Source organism: Epinephelus lanceolatus, chromosome 17, assembly GCF_041903045.1.
Source record: "Epinephelus lanceolatus isolate andai-2023 chromosome 17, ASM4190304v1, whole genome shotgun sequence".
Lineage (NCBI taxonomy): Eukaryota > Metazoa > Chordata > Actinopteri > Perciformes > Serranidae > Epinephelus > Epinephelus lanceolatus.
In genome coordinates this window covers 37525010-37546589 of record NC_135750.1, presented here as the reverse complement: position 1 = coordinate 37546589, position 21580 = coordinate 37525010, and the positions used below count along the sequence as shown (strand labels likewise).

Sequence of the window (21580 nt, the reverse complement as noted above, 5' to 3'; positions counted from 1 at the left end):
CTAACTAGTAAGCTAACATTAGCATTTGCGTTATCATCATCATCATCATCATCATCACTTTATTAACCAGACACAGGGTCCATTTGCAGTATCAAATTATTACAGAATTAACCCAATAAAGAAACTAATGGTTCATATTCGTCAACAGCATAGTGGCAGTGAAAAGCACACATGTATATTTGTATAATGCTTCAGTGTGCACTGTGGCAGCCGGCCGAAAATTCACAAGCTTGAAATGTGTTTGTGATCCCGCAATACGTAGGCAACACAGCAACCATTGAGGGGGAGAAATGTTCAGCATTCCACACTCAACTTTTTGTCAAATATCGGTGTTCCCCATGGCTCCTCCATTGTGCGATGCATTGAAGAGGACAGTGAAAAGGCATGAAGAGTTTTGAGAGAGATATGTCATGTGTTGCAAACAATAGCACTAGAGGCTCAACATCAGTGAACCTATCAATGTGGTGGTTGGCCTTCATTGAAGCATACTAGTTTAAAGCCAGCCATTGTGTCGCTACAGTTAAAAATGGTTGCACATACTCTATATTTTAAATGCAATGTTGCACATCTGATCAGGCCAGGTTACATTACCTGTGAGGTGTGTTTACCCATCGGTGTGACTACACACTGAAATCTAATCTTTAAATGAACATTCCCAGTTGCCCTGGCTTTCACTCATATTTAATTTTGAATATGCATGGATATAGATTTATCAACAATTTGCAATTAACAATGAGTTGAAATCTAGTATCAGTCTAAGCATTCCATCAAACCAGAAAGATGCACCGCAAAATTAATATGCACTGGAATCTTCACAACGTCACGCTAATAAGACAGTCTGTTGACACAGTGAATTTAAGGGAACAAATGACTGTCTCATGACTGCAAACCAAACTGCATGTCTTTGTGGAGCAGTTTATCCAAGGCAGTTTATCAAGCAAAACGGGGTTTGCATAATGTGCAATACAGCCAATATGATGGCTTTCTACATTTTCGATTCACTGGACTCTGTGACCTTATGGTCATGAATGTTAAGAGAGTTATTTTATACTTCTGCATGGTTAGTTCTGTCAAGACCATTCACAATTTACCAAAAGCACACATTTTTCTGTCTGACTTCACCAAATTACATAAAATCTCAGCATAGGTTTACCTTCACTTACCCTTACAGTGACTCAATTAGTTGTGGTGATTCCACTGTATTTACTTTCCATGTCAATCTAAAGTTTTGTTGTTACAAATGCTGAACTCGGGCTCTTACTCCATATTTGCCAGTGCTTCCAACTCCCTTCTATTTGTCTGAAAACCTTAAGAGTAAACCAATTTAACTTTCAAAAGGATCATTTTCTTATAACACATCCAAGATAGAAGTGTAAAAACCAATCACCAAAATACAGGATGGCATTGTACACTTCCACCCACCATGGATACGTTATACTTGTATGTTATTATGTAGCGAATACATTGAAACTTTACATTTCAACAGCACAGCTGTTCAATAAAATGGCCACTTTAGAATGAAAATACAGACAGTACTTACTGACCCTCATGCCGACAAGAAGTCCAGTGTAGTTTTTTAATCCACAAAACTCATTCGGGGTATCGGAGGATAACAGCTAGCTGGAATAACAGCTACACTTGAAGTGCATGGAACCCACATTTTGAAAATGTAATAAAACTCTGCTAATGCATTTCAAAAACGTCAGAACAGGTTGTCCGTCATAATTAGGGGTGTGCCATCTAAGGTACCTCACGATTCGATTCAATTATCGATTCAGGATGCGATTCTGCGATTATCAATGCTTTTTTCCCATACAGGATAGATTTTTTTCTCAATCAGTGGCTACTTCTTACTTTTAAAACAATGTACATTAGTAAATATCAATTAAATCAAGTAAACAAAATATTTACTTCCACTATCTTTTATTTATAAATGGAAACACTCACATTTTCCAGGGAAATAAAGTGCACTCTTCAAAAATAAATAAGACTTTCAGTCTGGATAGCTTCATTTTCTGGCTGGCGAAGATGAGTAACTGCACAATGTGCACACACATAGACCTTCTGTACAGGTAACACATACACACATATAGACCTTCTGTACAGATAACACACACACATTCTCTCTCTCTCTCTCTCTCTCTCTCTCTCACGCTCTCTGTCTCTCTCTCACACTCACACACACACACACACTCTCTCTCTCTCTCACTCACACACACACACACACACACACACACACACACACACACACACACTAGGGGTGAGTTTGTGTACAAAAATCTTAACGTTTAGAGTGGGTAATTTTTTTCGTGGAAACGTGTACACGGGTTTCACCACTGGGTGGTGCTATTGCATTATACCAGTAAAGCCCCAGTTATCCGAATACCAACCGAATGGGCTATTTAACCAACACGCCGTTTTAATAGAACGGAGCACGTAGGCTACTGACCTGTTGCCAAACCCAGTCTCACACCATTTCTTGTCATATTCACAGTTGTTACCGGCCAGCCCTTCGCTTTAAGACGGTGGCCGTGTGGGTGTGACGTAGTAGATGTTGTGGGAAGTAAAGCGGTATATAGAGTGTACGGACGGGAATGCATCATGAAAATAGTACTGTTCATGCTACGGGTGGTTGCAGTCTGTTTACAGTGTTTAGATGTGTGTGTTTAGGCTCCAGTTACAGCATAGTCTCTGTGAGAAGACCCTGTGTTATGTTGTGTTTTCCTGCTGTAGAGGAGAAATAAATGCGCTTCTGCATGCATCAGTTCTGCATCCTCATTCTTCAAGCAGAGTTGGTCCGGACTCCTAGAGCTAGTTACCAGCAACGAGCCAAGTTGTAAAGATAATCTACAGAAAACCAGTGTCTCCCAACTACGGTTCGGAGCTCCAGACTGGAGAGGGTAACAAAGTCTATCACAGTCAACAATTAGTATCACCCCCCTCCCCCCTAAAAAAAAATGTTTTTCGTGTACTCATTTTTCATAACCGTTTATGATCTCAGGACTCACCCCTAACACACATACACACAAAATGAAATGTTTCCATACACTGGCTTGTAATCCTGGAGGCGAGTGAATTGCTCTTTCCTTGAGTCTCCCCTGTGCTTGTGGTGGTCCGCTTGCAACTGGCTAAATTGTCTGGGTGGTGGCGTGCACGACTTTTTTTTGTTTCGGGCCCTACGCGCGCTACTTTTGGGCGCTGCGGTTGTGTTGCATTCAGTCATTAAAGAATCAACGTTAATGAATCGATGCTGAATCGTCACGTGTCGCATCGCGATGCATCACAGAATCAATGAATCCAAGTGCCCTGAAGCCGCGGCATGCAAAATTGACTTGAAAAGACGTAATTTACTCCATTTTTATAGCATCACTTCTCACTGTGTTCAGTTAGCCTGCCCTGCAGGCATGCTGTGTTTACATGGCATCTTTGTTGGTCTTAAACATGGTTAGGGTCTGCAGCTTGGCAGGTGTCTTGCGTACCTGACACGCCATCCACCATCCCTTCCATCACCTGATGATTAAATCAGTTCATATACTGTGGCCCTTTTGGAAATGTTAATATACATGAAATGTACAAATGTAACGTATCTGTGGTTTGCAGAAACGTACAGTGTCAACATTTTCTTCTGCCCACTGCGCTACAGTGTAACAGACTGTACTAGCATGGAAATGCTCAAATTGCAGGACATTAACAGCACAATGTAACAGCATAACAGCGACCTCAGTCCCAAAAGTATGTGTCCTTACTTTCAACATCTAATATCAGTTGAGTTACACCCCTCTTTCATAGAGTGATTACCTCAAAGATGACATCATTGCTGCCCCCCAGAGCTAAGTTATGTTAGAGTTTTGAAATAACCCCACAATTTTTCCACTCCAGGCAGCTTTTTTGCTTTCTTTTCCGACAAGCGTAAATAGTCTTCATTTCCCCCACCCCTCTCTGGCCTGAAGCAGAGGCTGCCATCTGTTCTGTGAATAGTTTTCTCTCTCCCTCTCTCTCTCTGACTGAGGTCAGCTACATAAAAGCTCCGTTCTGTGACAAGGGTGACGGACTAAGTGATGGTAATTTACTTGTTAGCTGGGGACAAGAAATACATCAGTCAAGCTGATGTCCTTGCCCTTTCCCTCGCTCTCAGAGAGCCCCTCCACACTCACACTGAGGTCTGCAAGAGTTAAAAATATTTTTTGGGTGTGTGAGTGAATGTGCGGCTGTGTTCATGTGGTAGGGATCCAAGGTGAAAAGCAGAAACTGGGAGGCATAATGATTTTCTTTTTGTCACCGCCTTGATGCAAGACCTTAAAATTCCAAAGTGAAGGAAAAAAAAAAAGCTCAGACTTTATGGGTAACTGCAACAGCCTGTATAACCTTGCATGTGGCTTGGACAGATGTTCACTACATTCGAAAGTAGGTAGCAATGGAAAGATACGACATCTATATATGAAGTATTGAATTCCACATTATCTAAATCACTGCTGGCCAGCAGAATTCAGATTAGCTCTGATAAGAATCTGGTGAGAATCTAATGCTCTGGGCGAGAGATACACTTATCTTTCCACTAGCCAGCGATGACGCTACAGAATCCTATTACATTAAACATCCTAATTATTCACGGAATCCACTTTGATGTATTCATTACACAGCAAGCAAACACTTGCAAATATAAAAGAAAATTCTAATCTACCAAGGAGGACACAACCTTTTGGTGAATGTTGTTTCCCATCTAACATGGGGTACATGGCCAGTGTAACCTAACTAAGGTTTATTACAATGTTTTTCTTTTCATGGCCATCAGATCTATTTGATATAACACTGTAGTCACTATAGTAATCACTGAGATCTTGAAATGCAGCTTCCTTGCTAAGAATAAGCCCAACATGGCTAAGAACGGATATCTACGCCCATTAACAAGCAGGCCCCCGAGCTAAATTATTACAACTTATCAACACTGTCGTGTTGATGACTGTATTACAACACTGTAGTGTTGATAAAGTCTGACATAATTTGTAATGTTTGTGTTAGGACTCAATTAAAGCACACAGGAAACCAGGGACAGTTGGTAATGACATTTCATGGCAAAACTCAGCTGGTACAGGGCCAGGCAGATAAACAGCACACAATACAGTTCCACACTCCAGTAAAGTCACTCCACAAAGTCTCTGGCAGTCTGACTGGTTCAGAAGGCCAAACCGGGCTGGGACGCAGGTGTGTAGGTGGTAACATTTGCCCCAACACATACACTGTTTAACTCAATGACAGGTAATGGTACCGTGTAACAGGCAGGTGACGTAGTCGTGAAAGCTGAAGATCCGGAACCAGGTAAGTACACAGTCCAAGCAGAAGAACCAGCGGGGGACAGGCAGAAGTCTCCTGGTCAACTGGTCGATTATTTCTTCCGACCAAATTCTCATTAGTCGAATAATCGCCATGTTACTTTCATAAGGAGAAAAGTGCTACATCATTAGCTTTCCAGGATGAATCCATTATTTCCTGCGGCAGGAGACACAGGCTAAGTTACCTGTGAAAATGGGGGTATTTTCAAACCCCCCCCTTTGTTTACACGACGTTGAACTTGCCCACCCTCACGCTCAGCGTCACGGTGACGCAGACCTCCTGTCAGTTTCTGTATACTGACACCATTTCCCTCAGTGGAAACAAAGCTTGTATTTACTTTAATTTCACAGATAAGAAACAATAAATTTTGAGGACAGTAAAGCCTCCACTAAAATAGCATTTTAAGTCTTTTATGTGATTTATCCTTTAGGGATTTATACTTTGGGATTTATCCTGGCTTCATATGAGAAGAGGAAATCTCCTCCCGTCGTTAGGCTAACGTATTCAATGTATAGGCTTGTGCTAATAACGTTAGCATGTTCTATTTGTTTGGAAAACGTGTTTACTGTGACAGTTGTTTTGTCGGTGACAGACGAAACCATAATGTCTCCAGCCATGGCTTTCACTGGCTTGGAGGAATGAAAAACATAATTTAAACAGGGACTGGCTACAATGAACACAATGTCTAATGAATTAATGAAGAGAAAAAATGGTCATTTATTTTATCAGGTTAGTCATAATTCTGACAACTCTTTCACTCATACTTGTTCTTTGTCAGCAAAATTTGTTCATCTCCAGTTCACTTCCATACATATTTTTTGTATTTCTTTGGAATGTCATAGCTCCAGGTGTGTGTTAAATCTCTGGGTCAGCTGTCATGCATTCTTTGCAAAAGCAGCCTTTTCCTGTCTTCAAAAGCAGTGTACTCTTTCTTTACCAAAAAGGAAAGCCATAAAAAAAGAGACTGAGGAAACATCATAGAACTTATCAAGGAAAATCAGCTTCTCCTGTCGACAGAGAAATTGGCCAATGCTGGAGAATACTGAGTGACGTTAGTGCCTGCTGTGGACTATAAGCTCCCACAGCAGGAAATTTTTCCACTGTTGGATAACAAATTCAGAGAGCTCATATCTGCAGCAGTGGCTAAGTGGGGTGAGTGTGCACATCATACAAACACAATACCCAGTGACAGTCACGTCTTAATTGACTCCCCCATTGCCCTATAAACTGAGGTGTCAGGCACATTGCTGAACATGTACTGTGCCTCCCCTTTCACATAATAACACCTGCATTCAGCACACAGCCCTCCAGTGCCGATGGACACAATAATGAGCTGTAACGGGCTTGGCCACAGCAAACCATTTGAGTCAGCAAGTTGGCAGGTTTTCGTCAAATCAACCCACATGGAGAAATGGATGGGGGAGAACAGGCTAGGCCCTTCTTTCTTGTGGTAAAATGTTGCCATACATAAACACTATTTGTGGACAATAAAATGGATGGAAAAACTGCAGCCCCTGGCAAATGTACAGCATACAGTTATCTTGTAGTTCATTTTCAAACTAGAATTACCGCCTCACTGCTGTATGCCTATGTGAACCCATCGAGTTGCACTTTACATCCATGTCTGTCAAAACAGACATCTCTCCCCCAGGAGCAAAGAAAACCCATACAATCGGCTCAGTTTCAAGGTGGACACCCAAGATTAGAGTCACTAATTCAGTATCTGACCAAATGTCTCCCCTTCTGTTCCTGAGTAATGGTGCTGAATGGCTGGTTGATGGCCAGAACAGTGTTTTTGTGGAACCTTATGATGTCACAGTTAAGCTTACCTATGAACTTTCGGAAATAAAATGTCATCACTACATAATTTTATCCTATGAGATATTTGTGTAAAATTTTCATTATTAGTACCTGGATTCTTAAGCTGTGTTTTTCTGAGGTCAGTGACTTTGACCTTTGACCTTCAACACCAAATTCCAATCAGTTCTTATATGAGTCCAAGTGGATGTTTGTGCCAGTTTTGAGTAAATTCGCTCAGTGTGATATTTAGATATCTCATTCACGAGAATGGGGCAGATTCAAGGCCACGGTGACTTTGACCTTTAATGACCAAATTCTAATCAGTTCATCCTTGAGTTCAAGTGGATATTTGTGCCAAATTTGATGAAATTCTCTTACGTCATTCTTGAGATACCACGTTAACAAGAATGGGTAGGATGGACAACCCAAAAACATAATGCTTCCGGCTACAGACACCTACAAAGAAAGCCATCCTTTTGCAGCAGTATGATACGCCACAGGGCGGCGTCAGTTTAAAAGGCAACCGGAAAACAGCATAACTTAGGGAGTTGGAAGGTCCCTAAAGGACAGGTGGGAGGGGAGGTGGATTGCGTTATAAAAGTTGAGTGACACCGCAATGTTTTTTTCTAAATCTTATCACATACATGTGTTGCCTAAAAGGTAATGAATGTAAACACAAGGTGTTTTACCTATGTCACTTTATTTTGAAAAAAACTGCATCTAACAAGCAGAAACTGTACATTACCTGTGAAAGTGAAAGTGAATTTTGAAAAGACAGTAACAGGCGAACACTGACACGACATCCCACGAACATCAATGACAGAAGCACTAGGGATGGGGCCGATCCAATCCAGTATCGGTATCGGGTTCCGATACCAATGTAATTCACGGATCGGAAATTTCCGATCCACCTGCGGAAATTTCCAATCCACGAGCCGCGTCTGTGCTTTCACGTTGTCTGCTGGAATGATATGATGATTGCTACATAGTAGTGTTGCACTGACCGAGGTACTAAACACGACAGTACATATGATACCATAATGTTGGAGTACTGTAGTACTACGGTACCTCAGGTACCACTACTGTGGGATAAGATCAAAGTCCAATCGCAAGAGCGTGAGTGTCCATGTGGCGTCCAATAACGGCGCATGCTGTCCACCTGGCACTCAATATGCTGCTGCAGTGGTTTGTATCCAGTGACATTTCAGGTATGAACTGAGCTATTGAGTATCTTTAAGCAGTGAAAATTATTATTAATTTATTGTTACGTGTAGGTTTGATTTGTTTATATATGCTACAGTGATTTGGTTTCCACAGAGCTCTACGTGCGAGCATTTTACTCGCATTTGCAACTAAAAATAGTTTTGTGCGCGCAAAATAAATCATTCAGCACGGAGTACAGATTTCAACCAGCAGCAGAAACTCAAGGCAAATCCTGCCGGTTGTGGGTTGAACGGGGGTCACAGACACAAACGGGAATGTATTCCTGTCAAATACGGCGGAGGCTCATAGTGCTGCGCAGCGCAAGAATGGCTTACCGGCGACAGAGAAGTCCGACTCCAGGTCCAATAATGTCCTCTTCTTGACGTCATGACTGCCCAAAAGTACCTGAACAGCCGTACTGTGGCGGCACACAGGTATGTGGCGTGTCAGAGGAGAAATGAGCCGTTCACATTTCTCTGGCAGGTAACGGCCCACAAACCTCACCGCACTTTAGGGACTGTTCATTACTTATGGAGGGACTGTCAGGGGAGGAGGGTGGCTGGTTGATTTTTATTTCATTTATTTATTTTATTTTGATCCCCCCTATGTTAATCACTTATTGATGCTGTTTTTGAAGTATGAATAAGTCAGTAAGTAATTTATTCCGTTGAAATATCATTGATGTATTACAGAAAAGTGATTCATCTTTTTATAAATGACAAAAGGCACATCTGCCTCATTTTTGCTGTCATGGTACTACTCAGAACCATGATTCTTTCACTGGTATCGGACCGTGGGTCCCAATTTTGGTACTGTGACAACACTACTACATAGTAGTGTCTACTTGATTTGTATCTGTGCTGTTCAGATTAATATGACAGGTACTTTTTGTTTTTTGATAGTGTATATTGCACTAGTAGTTTAACACTGTCTTGGAATTTAATATTGACAATCAATTTGAAACCCTTACAGTTGCATATTTGTTTTCAGGATGGGATTTTTCCTGTTAACAGGATTTCCTGCTTTTCTGACCTTATACTTACCTCAAGTTGCCTTTTGGGACATACATGCATACATACGTACTTATCATACTTGCCTGTAGAGAGGAGTTCTGGTATCGGAATAGTATCAGTATCGGCAGATATCCAAATTCAGGTATCGGGATCAGATCGGAAGTGAAAAAATGTGGATCGGTGCATCCCTAAGAAGCACCCAGGATACCTAATGCATCATATGTAGACGACAAAAGTCCACTGAACAAGCGGCAATATGTGACAAGTTGGAAATGAGAATATGATGTTCAGACAGGATCTGAATTTGATCAGCTTTATTTTAGCTGATACTACTAAATTAAAACACATTACATTCCACATTACATTACAGTACTGGTGATATGATCCTGTCTTGTAAAGAGGCCCACAATTTTATCATTAAAGTTTACGCACACCCAATTATAGGAAGCTGCAGTCCATACACCAGTATTTTTCCCTTACATTTTCGCTGCTGTCTTTCAGGAAAGTAAAACATTCCAATTTTACAAAGTCACAAAATGTTTCGTCTGTGTGATAAGCATGATGTGGTCACTTAAGGCGTATTCAACAAGGAGTCATTCTGCCCTGCAATTCAATAATCTGCCAACATTTGACTTTATCCAGTCTGGAGGACAGTCTGGAATGTCTCCTGATCATTTCTCCTGAATGATGAGTTTAGTGCAGCTGAATCACATGCTGTCAACAACGGCTGCAAAGAAAGAAGCAAATGAAAACAATCTGTGCTCTACAGCAATAAGTAAACAACCAACATACATTTTTGTCCCTTTTGTATCTTATTTATGGTAGTCAGGGAAGAACACAGAACATTCCTGACTGACCGACATTAATAGCACAAGGTTAAGTATTATGTGGCAATAACAAATTTTACTTGTACTATAAAAAGATGAACAAATAGGTCATTAGTTTATCTGTAACTAGCTGCATCTCTTCAATATAATATAGAGTACGTGTGCATGTTTTATTATGAAAAAATAATTGTGAAATTGTGAAAAAAAATAGGTAAGTGCACTCGGTATAGTGCAGATCTGGACCTGCCCGGGCTGATTATACTATTATTATAATATTAATAGAATTGTCTTGAGTGGCTCAAGACAATTCTATTAATTCCAGCAGATGCGTATAAGAACACACTGTTTTTGACATTCCTGCAGAATAACTGGATCTTGAACAGTATTACCTTTGTCTGTAGATAACAGCAAAACAAGCCAAAAAATAACAACAATAAACACATAAATCAAAAAAGAAAGCCTTTAACTTCATAACCTACTTCATGATGGTAGAAGCACAAATAGCACCCAAAAATGATGAAATCAACAAAATCTGTAAGCCTACAAAATCAGAGAGGCAAAACACCTGTTTCTTCCAGTGGACGGAACAAAAACGGGTCGCAGTCAGACCACAGAGAGCTGCGACCAGCGGAACTGTCCCTCCTGGCTCTTTTACAGTCAAGATAGATACAAAGGTAACAAAACAGGGACTAATTCATCTCATGAAATTCCTAACTTTAGTCTAAATATAAAATTCCTGTATGGCATTATCCTGCAGATGCTCCAGTTGAAAATCTGACAAAACTTTGTATGTCCCCGCACACCAATCAAATTTCTCTTACAGTGTACATCCATGTCTGTGAAAACACGGATGCTTCACACACAGATCTATACAATCAGCACAGTTTCAAGATTAGTGTCACCAATTCAGTATCTGACCAAATATTTCCCCTTCTGTTCCTGAGTTATGATATTGAGTAATGGCCAGAAAAGTGTTTTATGCAGAACATTATGATGTCACAGTGAAGTTGACCTCCGACCTTTTGGATATAAAATGTAATCACTTCATTATTCTATCATGTAAGACATTTCTGTGAAGTTTTGTCATAATTTGTATATGAATATTTGAGTTATGGCCAGAAACATGTTTTGTGAGGTCACAGTGGCCTTGACCTTTGACCTTAAGTACCAATTTTAATCAGTTCATTCTTGAGTCCAACTGGGACGTTTGTGCCAAATTTGAAGGAATTCCCTCATGATCTTCTTGAAATATCATGTTCATGATAATGAAACAGGCAAGGTCAAAGTGACCTTGACCTTGACCTTTGACCTTTGACCACTGAGTTCATTGTTGAGCCTAAGTGAACATTTCTGCCAAATGTGTAGAAATTCCTTCAAGGTGTTTGTGAGATATCATGTTCACAAGAATGAGATGGATGCAAGGTCACACTGACCTTGACCTTTGACCACCAAAATCTAATCAGTTTAACTTTGAGTCGAAATGTGTATGAACAGATGGACAGACAACCCAAAAAGATAAAAAATCGCCAGCACAGAGGCATAAATATCACACTGACATTTCCAATCATGCAAATTACTAATAAAATAAAAAAAAATGAATAAATCAAATTTGGTACTAATGTCCACTTTAAGTCAAGGATGAACTGATTAAAATTTGATGGTGAAAGATAAAGTTCACTGACCATGAGTTCATCTCATTATTGTAAACGCAATATCTCAAAAACGCATTGAGGGGATCTAATTTGGAACAAACATTCACTTGAACTCAAGAATGATCTGATTAGAATTTGGTGGTTGAAGGTCAAAAGGTAATTCTATTTTTTTTTTCATCTTATATTGTTTTTACTTAACTAGTCCATACCCATTGGTAGCTTTGTCACCTTCTACCTAGTCTCTATATATAGACTATATGTATATATGTATATACAGAGTCTGTAGGCAAACCCCGGAGATCTTGCCTCCAGAAGAAGAGCGGAAGAGCCCTGGTTTCCGGTTGTAGGCTGTTTGTAGTCTGCGTGATATTAACCAATCACGTTTGAGCCGGCTGCAGATGTTGCCAGGTTAAACGGTCCGTGCGGTGAACTAACGAGGCGGAACATAATTGGCGTCACTGCAAACTCTGAATCCATCGCAATGGTTCAGCATATTTACTTATATATAAACCGAAGTCGGAAACGGAAATTCCTCAATGCCAAGAAATCGGGGGTCTGCCCCCAGAGGCTGTATCGCCATCTGCCGGAAGTCAGATGCCGAATACAGCCGATGGGTTCCGAGAATGCCTTCTACCTATGCCAGTCCTCAATGCCTATGTGCAGTTTCACATTATCTGACCACGTCAGTGAGTAGAAAAACATGGGACAGACAGAATGACTGACTGACAGAATGACTGACTGAATGCACGAACTCGAGTCTGTCAGGACATAGAGTCCACCGTTTTCCAGACAGAAAAAGGAGTGGAGTTAGTTTTCGTGCCTGTGTGCGTTTTGTGCAGGTGAAGAGGCGCGATTTCACGGCTTCATCTGTGACCAAAAACGCGGTCGTGTGCAGCGCTCATTTTGGACAGGAGGATTATGTTCCTGGTGGAGCCCGCCCGGCCTCACACATACTCTCCACAGCTGAGGACATGGGCTGGCAGTTCCCACACAAGCATCTATCATACAAAAAATTATCAGGAAATCTTCGCATCTCTCTCTCTCTCTCTCCCTCTCTCCCCTGTGGACGTCAATACACCATAATGCGGAGTTATAACACGTATAGCAAGATACGTCTGATACAAGCTGATATTTGCGCATTAGTTTCTGTTATGGGTAAGTAGCATTAGTTATCTAATACTGGCAGAACTATTGGTAGCTGCTGGGCTGCTGAGCTGGTCGCTCACCAAGACACCTGCCCAGTTCTTCACTGGTTCTCCTCACACCACAGCTCTATTTCTCTCCTGTGGCCGTTATTTCTCCTAACCCTGATCTGTTCCTGGTCTCTTGGATGCCTAGCAGGCTCATAATTATAAGCCTGTGGGCCGTCATATGCATATGAATGTACATTTTCAACCTCTTCAGTCTCAAAACTAGTACTGGGATCCATGTTTATTAATGTTACACTCAATCGAACTCGGCCGGACTCCCTTACGCTACGTCACTTCCGGTTAGTGGGTTTTTTGATGCGGAAGCAAAACAAACAAAAACGACCCCAAAAGTCACTGTAGTGTGTATATGTTTTTGTTTTTTGTTTTAATCGAGTTTCTACATCATAATGGAGGGGTCCCCTCAGATTATGGTCATGTGTGTGGTCATATGCCTACAAAGTTGCGTGGTGATCGGTGAAACCCTTGAGATGTTATACACCTTAATGTGATGAGCCACGCCCTCAGCAATATTCATTGCCTTATAGAAGCTCAGTTTTAGTAAGTTTTCCAACTTTTGCCAAGAGGGAACTTTAGATATTGGTCCCTAGATTATGTTTACTGAGTTTCATGCAGATCAGTCAAACTTCCTAGGAAGAGATCGATTTTAAGTGTTTTTTAAAAAATTCAAAATGGCAGAAAATCTGTATAACCGGACGTTATGGGTTCTTGAGGCAAATTTGTTCCTCATGAGGACAGGCATCTCTGTGCAAAGTTTCATGTCTCTACGACATACAGGGCACGGGATATGCCCATTCAAAGTTTGCAATTTCAATTGGTTGCTATAGCGCCCACCTTTGGCCAATTGATGTAATATTGCTTCATTCACATCCTCCCATGACCCCTCTACCACTGTGCCAAATTTCACATGGATTGACCAAGTCAGTGAGGAGAAAAACTTGGAACAGACACACAGACACACCCACAGACAGAGTTTTCGTTATTATATAGTAAGATATTTTTGATTATAACACAAATTCCCACCAACCCAGGCCCATTGCCAGTTGAAGGGCCATGGCTATACAAGACAAGGCCGTAGGAAAGGAAAGACAGTGTTTTGAGACAGTAGAGATTACAGCTAAAACACTTTAAAGATGACATCAGAGAAGCGAGAATGGGCTGATAATTTACTGTTAACAGTTAACTGTCACACTGGTAAAGTTTTACTAAAGCATCAATTCAATATAAAACACAAAGGCTTCAAATTCTAACTGGAATCGCTGTAGCTGATACTTGGAAAGTACCCAGGAACACTTGCAAATTTTAATGAAAAATAATCCTTAATAAGAGTTTGCATCGTGTCAGTGTTAGAGGGTGGAGGTACACAAAAAATAAACAATGGCTTTGTTCATTACATTAAATATAAAGTACCTCCAACATAAGCAAGTGGCTGAAGGGAGTATGGCTAGACTGTCAAAGCTTAAGAACCAGAGGATTGTGCCCTATTAGTCATTGTCTAGAGCATTTGCAGTGTTCCTGTGCCAGTATAAACAAAAGGAGTCTTCAAGCATTCTGCTGATGTGGGCTTCTGAAGGCTGTAAACTCAAACACTTTTCACTGCCAGAGTAAACCTAAAGTAAATGCATAGCCTGACAGTAAAGGTAATGAAGTGACCAACCTACATAGGGCTCACCCTCTCAGTAGCTATGGGAGCATGATTTTGTTGAGCAAATTTCACTGCAATCCACTACTACAATTACTAATACTATTACTGTCCTATTTACAAAGCTTTTAACTCCATTACACAAAGTGTTGGACCAGCAGACCATCGGATGAACCTAAATAACCATCCCCGAGGCCCACCACTACCTATTTTCCACTGCTTATCTGGGTATGGGTCACTGGGGCACGAGGCTGAGCAAGGCAGGCCAGACACACAGCCATGTACTACGGCCCTTCTTGGAGGATCCCAAGGTGTTCCCAGGCCAGCTGGTATATGTAATCTCTTCAGCATGTTCTGGGTCCGCCCCCAGGGTGCCATCAGTAGAATGGAGCGCGTTGTGGTGGTGAACAAGGAGCTATTCTACTCCAAGTTCTTTCCTGAGAAATGAGCTCCTCACCCTGTCCCTAAAGCCGCCAACACATAATCAGCGGTAAAACTGGTGGCTTTGCCATTGTTTTCTTATGGAAAGAGCAATGGCAGCCAACAAGGCAGAAGCACTACCCTTGGATTGGCACTTGCTCGAAATTGACACCGAGCTCCTTATTTGGAAACTAACACAGACAACTAAAAATGTGTAAAACAGTAGGCCTATGTGGTGTTGTAGTCAATAAGTCTGTAGTGCCAGTTTATATACAACAGTAAAAGAATAGTGACTGGAGTATTGTATGTTAAAAGGAAAGCAGAAGGGCGCAGAGTTTCTCTGTTCTCTTTCCCCATGACACAATTGAAGTGCGCTTATATAGCACTGGGAACACTGGGCCCCAAGTGTTCCCAATAACTGACAACCCAGCCACACCTACGGGGCCTGCAACTCAGAACACAAGGACAAGCAGTCAGCCCAGCAGCTACAAGAGGCGGGGTTGTAACAGCAACCAATGAGATAACAGCTTTATGTGTTGTGGTCATAAGTGAGTAGTGACACATACAAGCAGGGGAGCCAGAGAGTAATGAAAGAAAAACTCATCCTCTTCCCCGAACTCTATAACACAATATTAAAAACATACCACAATCTTGCCAGGAAAAGAAATGTATGGCAAAATGTCAGCAGGCAGATGGGGGGCTACCAGGTTTGTGAATAGGCACATAGTTTACTAAATTAGCTAAAACCAACTTAGCTGTTTATATACATGTAAGACAGCTTAAAGGTGAGCCCAGACACTCTGTGAAGAAAACACATAAGTCTCTTGTATCCATGAGCTCATTCATTCGTCATTATCCACAGCTCATGACCATAGATAAGGGCTACAATTTGTTGACAATTATTAAATTCAGGGCTCTGTCTTTAAGCTAAGGTCCCTCTTCACGGCAGCCGTCTCGTAGCACCTTCACATTACTGCTGACATGGCAGCAATTCAGGCGTCAATATTGTTTTCCATCTGAAGGGCCGCTCACTCCAGCATTTGAAGCGGTAAAATTTTGTGGCAAAATCATGTAATTTTACCAGAATCACCATGATCAGTGGATTCATTCACATGGGCAAAGTACATCCATGCTAATCCTTCACATCAAGTCAATGAAATTTTTAATTAACAATCTCTGACCAATAGCAAACCAACTTTTCAGTGCTGATCTTTGAGGTAACAAATAGCCCAAGAGTCCAAAAGCAGGAAAGCTAATGATGACCTATTCACTGTGTTGCACAATCCACTGTCATAGCATATAACCATGTTCTGCTGGATGATCAACAGCTGCATAAAACAGGCATGGTTTGCAGACACTTTTGAGACAGGAGTCAATGGTACAAATACATCTCTAATAAACTGTGACTTTATTGTTTCATTGGTGATCATGTTATCTAGCTTGTTTACTGGCAGAAAGCTGGCTAGCTCAGAGAACAATTGTGGGTGATTAGTGCTAGCATGCTACCTGCTGACTAGCATGTTAGCAGCAGGCTCCCAGGAAGTGTGCTGGGCGTGGAAGCCAATTTTCGTAGTGGCCAAAAAGTTGAATTACAACTTTGAGCATCACAACCCTCCCAAAATGTCTCCTTTCACTATTGGGTTTCAACCGATCCAGTCCGATTTGGAAAGTTTAAAAGGGCCGCAAGATTAAATCGCTTTATCCCCATTCAAATTAACGGAGCACCAAAATGGAAGTAGCTAGTTTGGCCAGCAGAAGTCTCTCGGTGTCTGCTCTATGGGCCGCATGGTGTGTAAACAGTCCCCGATCATCTGGGTAATCTTACACACAGCAGTTAAACCATTTTGGTTTCAGGCACCACTGAGCAACTCCCATTGGGGATTGGGGTCTAGAACCAATGCTGTATTCAGGTCTCTTATTACATCCATAGGTAGCAGTTAGTCACTACCTCACCAAACTTTAAACACCATGGGCTCTAGTTTCGCAGACTGGGTGCGGCGGTGGCGCAGCGCACCTGCGCTTCGCCAACTGGGTGTGGCCAGGCGGATTTTGTAAGTTTGGCACACCGTGTGCCCTGGCGCAGCTACTCCTCTATCCCACCTCTGTCCCTCCTACCGGCGCAAGTCGGAAAGAGGGAGGAGAGAAGGTGTGGAGTGGGTTTCATACACATCACACCAATCAAATGAGCCCCTCTCCTCGCCCTTAAGTGCGCCGCGCGAAGGCATAATGAGAGTTTACTCAATTCGCCATGGGAGAAGAGAGCAGCAGCATCAGACGGCCAAACTCCTCCTCCCAGGAGGAAACTGATGTTTTGGTCCGGGAGGTCCAAGCTTGCAGTGTCCGAATATATGGAACTGCAAGCAGACCTCCACGGGCTGATGATGCAAAGGTAGCCTGGGAGGAGGTCACCACAAATGTAAATCAATGTTGCGTTTCTCTTGTGCACATGTGCGCTCTCTCTTTCTCTCTCACAGTCTCACTCTGTTTCTTTTCTTTTGGCTTTTCTAAGATGACAGATGCTGAATATATACTCCCTATCTGATGCTGTGGCTGTTTGTGGTTGGCTGAGAGGGATGTGAACTCATTAGTTTTGTTAATCAAATCAGGTTGGGTTTCCATTACACGTGCCAAATGTGCCAAACGGTGCCAATGCCCTTTGATCTGACATCAGATGTGACGGGACAGTCGATATAGAGATACATTTATGTGCTGATTGCAGATAGTTGCATTGAATAGTGGTTTTTTGGGTATTTATTGCATTGTTAATGTGCCTGACATTCTGGAAACCTGCCTGTGAGGTTTTGGTGACGTGTGCGCACTGTCCGCCGGTCAGCCAAACTTCGGCTTACACCGGCTGCGCTCCCCCTGCTCTGACAGTAGACCTGGTTTCAGCTGGCGAGCTTTTAGCGCACCTTCGGTGAAGCCTTTTGGCACAAAACTGTCACTGCGCCAAGCTGGATCTGTCGACACCTCCCCCTGCTGCGCCGCCACACCCATCTCGGCGCACCTCGGTCTGCCAAACTACCAAACTGAGTGCGCCTCGGGTTGCGCTGCTCGAAACTAGCTCTGCGCGGGGTTTGCCACCCTGCACTGCGCCGGGAAACTAGAGCCCCATCTGTCCGTTTTTTTTTTATTATTTTTGTTTATGTGGTTCAGACCCTCCACTGTGCTCTTCCGATCCAGCATACACCACACTGAAGGTGATGTACCTCCAGTAGTATCATTTCAAAGTTAGAGTGACAGAGCGGTCGCAATTATTACATGATCACAATTATTTGAGTTGACCACGATAATTACACAATCGTTAGATTCCACAATCAAGATCATTTTAAGTCAATGTTAGAAATGTCACTACAAATAGGCCTAGAATGTGAATTAGGTGCACTTCTGTCAGCTTGGTTAATAAAATGTCTACCTGAACATAAGGTTCCAATGTCACAAAAGCACATGGGGGAAAAAAGCTTGGCTACCTAAAACATACTGCTATTGGGCAGGTTCTTCTGTTTCAGTTCATATGAGACCATATTTCTTACTTTCTGCAGTCAGATGATGACAGAAAGGAGCTTATAACGAGTCTCTTTATTTATAGTGGAGTCTCCCCTACAGGTGCAGCAGTGTGTTTGACAGCTCTGGGGAGAGGTATGCAGAAGATCATTTGCAGACAGTCCTTTGCTACTTAATTTCAGTATGTTTAAACCTAGATTAGAAGTGTCATGCAGTGTAATCACACAAAACAGCTGATCTATACTGTACTGTAATATTCGCTACAAAATCATTATTTATTTGACAACAACTTTACATCACCCATTTGTGACAGAAACTTTTAATAGACAAAAGGAAAAATAACTCCTCACAATAGTGTAAAACCTTTTTAGGGATTAGTGTCACCAGTTCAGTTAATGTCTCCCCTTCTGTTCCTGAGATATGACGTTGAATTACGGCCATGAAAGCGTTTTTGCAGATTATGATATCACAACAAAGTTTACCTTTGACCTTTTGGATATACAGTGTCATCACTTAATCATTTTATTTTAATCGACATCTGTGTGAAATCTTGTCATAATTAGCTTACAGATTTTTGAGTTATGGCCAAAAACATGTTTTATGAGGTCACTGCAACCTTGACCTTTGACCACAAAATTCTGATTAAGTCATTCTTCAGTCCAACTGAATGTTTGTGCCAAATGTGAAGAAATTACCTTTAAGGTGTTCTTGAGATATCGTATTCACGAGAATCAGACAGATGCAAGGTCACAGTGACTTCGACCTTTGACCACCAAAATCTTATCAATTCATCCTTGAGTCCTTGGAACACAAAAAAAAAATTCGCTGAGGTGTTCTTGAGATATGGCATTCACAAGACTGAGACAGACAAGGTCATAGTGACCTCGACCTTTGACCACCAAAATTTAATCCAAGTGGATGTTTGTGACAAATTTGTAGAAGTTCCCTGATGGTGCTCTTGAGATATCGCATTCACAAAAATGGGATGGACAAATGTCCATATGGACATACTATGACTGCAATGGTATGAGATTTTCATGGTACAATAACTGTCTCAGAAAATATTGCAGTTTTACAGTATTATGGTATTACAGCTAATTATTTTTATCAGTCAGAATGACCCTTCAAGGAATTAAAACGATAGGGTTCTTTTAGGATAAAGAAACATTTTGTTACTAAAACCATTTAGTAAACCACTGAAACCATTTTTTAATGGAATTATGTGTAAAAAGACTTCTTAAAAAATGCTAAAGTTGAGATTTTCTGTCCGGTTGATTTTTTTTTTCAATATTGTATAATGTGTTTCCAATATGATAACTGTCAATTCTAATATCACGTTATACCTTAAAACCAATATACCGTTTCAACCCCTGGACGGTTGGACTTACAACCCAAGAACAATGCCTCCGGTTACGGCTATCGCCAGCGCCAGCTGAGGTATAAAAATGTTTATTTGTTTAATAAATAATAATCTGCCCTCACTGCTCCAAAACCAATTTGGCAACAAAAACAGACAAACTTGCACTAATGTACAGCGTACTACACTGTAGCATGTTAACAAATTAAGCAATGTATACTCCTTCATTATTGATTTTTCATATTTGAGTTAATCATTTTAGTTATTTTTTGTAATTCAGCCTTTAATAGTTTTTGTTTCTGTTACATACCTCATTTTTTGTGTATTTTGATATGTGTCAGTTGGATGCTGTACCACTTTTATTTCCCTTTGGGATTAATAAAGTGCTCTATCTATGTATTCACGCACTAGAACATGATGTCACGGCCATACGGAAGTGCTTCTGTCGGCTACACACATTAACACGTCCATGTATAACTATGGCGTCACTTACTGATCCAATTTTATTTCAGACCGCAGCTGTGTTTGAGCTTCATGAATGCTTGAGTAAATGTAGCTTGTGTGTAGCTTGTGAAGCCACCGCACTACTTGATCAACAAAAGAGCCAAACTACTGACAAGCTATGGGATTCAGGAAACAGCCACACTACCGCCACACTTATACTAATTTTTTGTATTTTATCTTGTGAAGCACTTTGTGAGTCCTCTCTGTGAGAAGTGCTATATAAATAAATTTACTTACTTACTTACTATTATAGTGGTATAAGATGAAGCAAGAAAATTGAATGGTTTTATTGCAATTATTTGTATGATAAATAGTCATACACTAAATTGAGCGTGATTGTGACAGCCCTAGTCAGAGCCAGACTACCTGATCTATGAAACACAGAAACATGGGGGACTCCTAGTGTTCTCCAGAGAACTCCAGCAGTCTTTCCCTCTAGGAGCTCAGCACTGGAGAAAAGCTGTTTACTTCTTAAATAACAAGTTGGCAAGATCCTGCAAATAAGAAAGTGATCTGGCCAATGGGTCTGAGCCAAGAAGTACAATCCATTTCAAATCTGTTTCTCTTTCACTCAGACACATGCTCTTGCCAGCTGGACAGTTTAAAAAAAATGTCCAGACACTGGGCCTCATTCATGAAATGCATGTCTGCGAAGATTTGATCTTAACTTATGCATAGGCAAACTCCAACAACTACTGCAGGATTTATCAGTCGTTTGTTCATTCTGACATATTTGTAAGTAAGAAGAAAATATGTGTGCAGTTGAAACAGCTTTGAAACTGATCTGAAGTCATGAGAAGACAAAGCACAAGTGACAATATGAAATACAACATATCAAATAAGGATAAAAACTCTGAAAACTCACAGGGTTGGGCAGGTATCAAAATTTTCAAACCAGTTTGATATTAAGAGTCGGACAAGACCGGTATACAGAAATTTACCAGGTGTTGTACTTGACTCAGCAGCCCCTGCTGAGTGGAACATAATGGCCTTGTGTTCTCACCAAACAACAACTTGTGGGGCTGAAAAATGAAGCTAACACGTAAGAGAGTTCCTCTACTGGCCCCTTGAGGCTGGCTTGAGAAGCCAGTCAAACCCCAAAGACCCCCATGTTAAAAT

The 21580-nt window shown here is 41.3% G+C and overlaps 1 protein-coding gene across 4 annotated transcripts in view; it reads right to left on the bottom strand.

Annotated features, from left to right (window-relative positions):
* The window catches only part of ltbp1 (latent transforming growth factor beta binding protein 1), a 203971-nt gene that overhangs the window by 167484 nt on the left and 14907 nt on the right, over positions 1 to 21580 (bottom strand). The gene's annotated exons all lie outside the window — the stretch shown is intronic.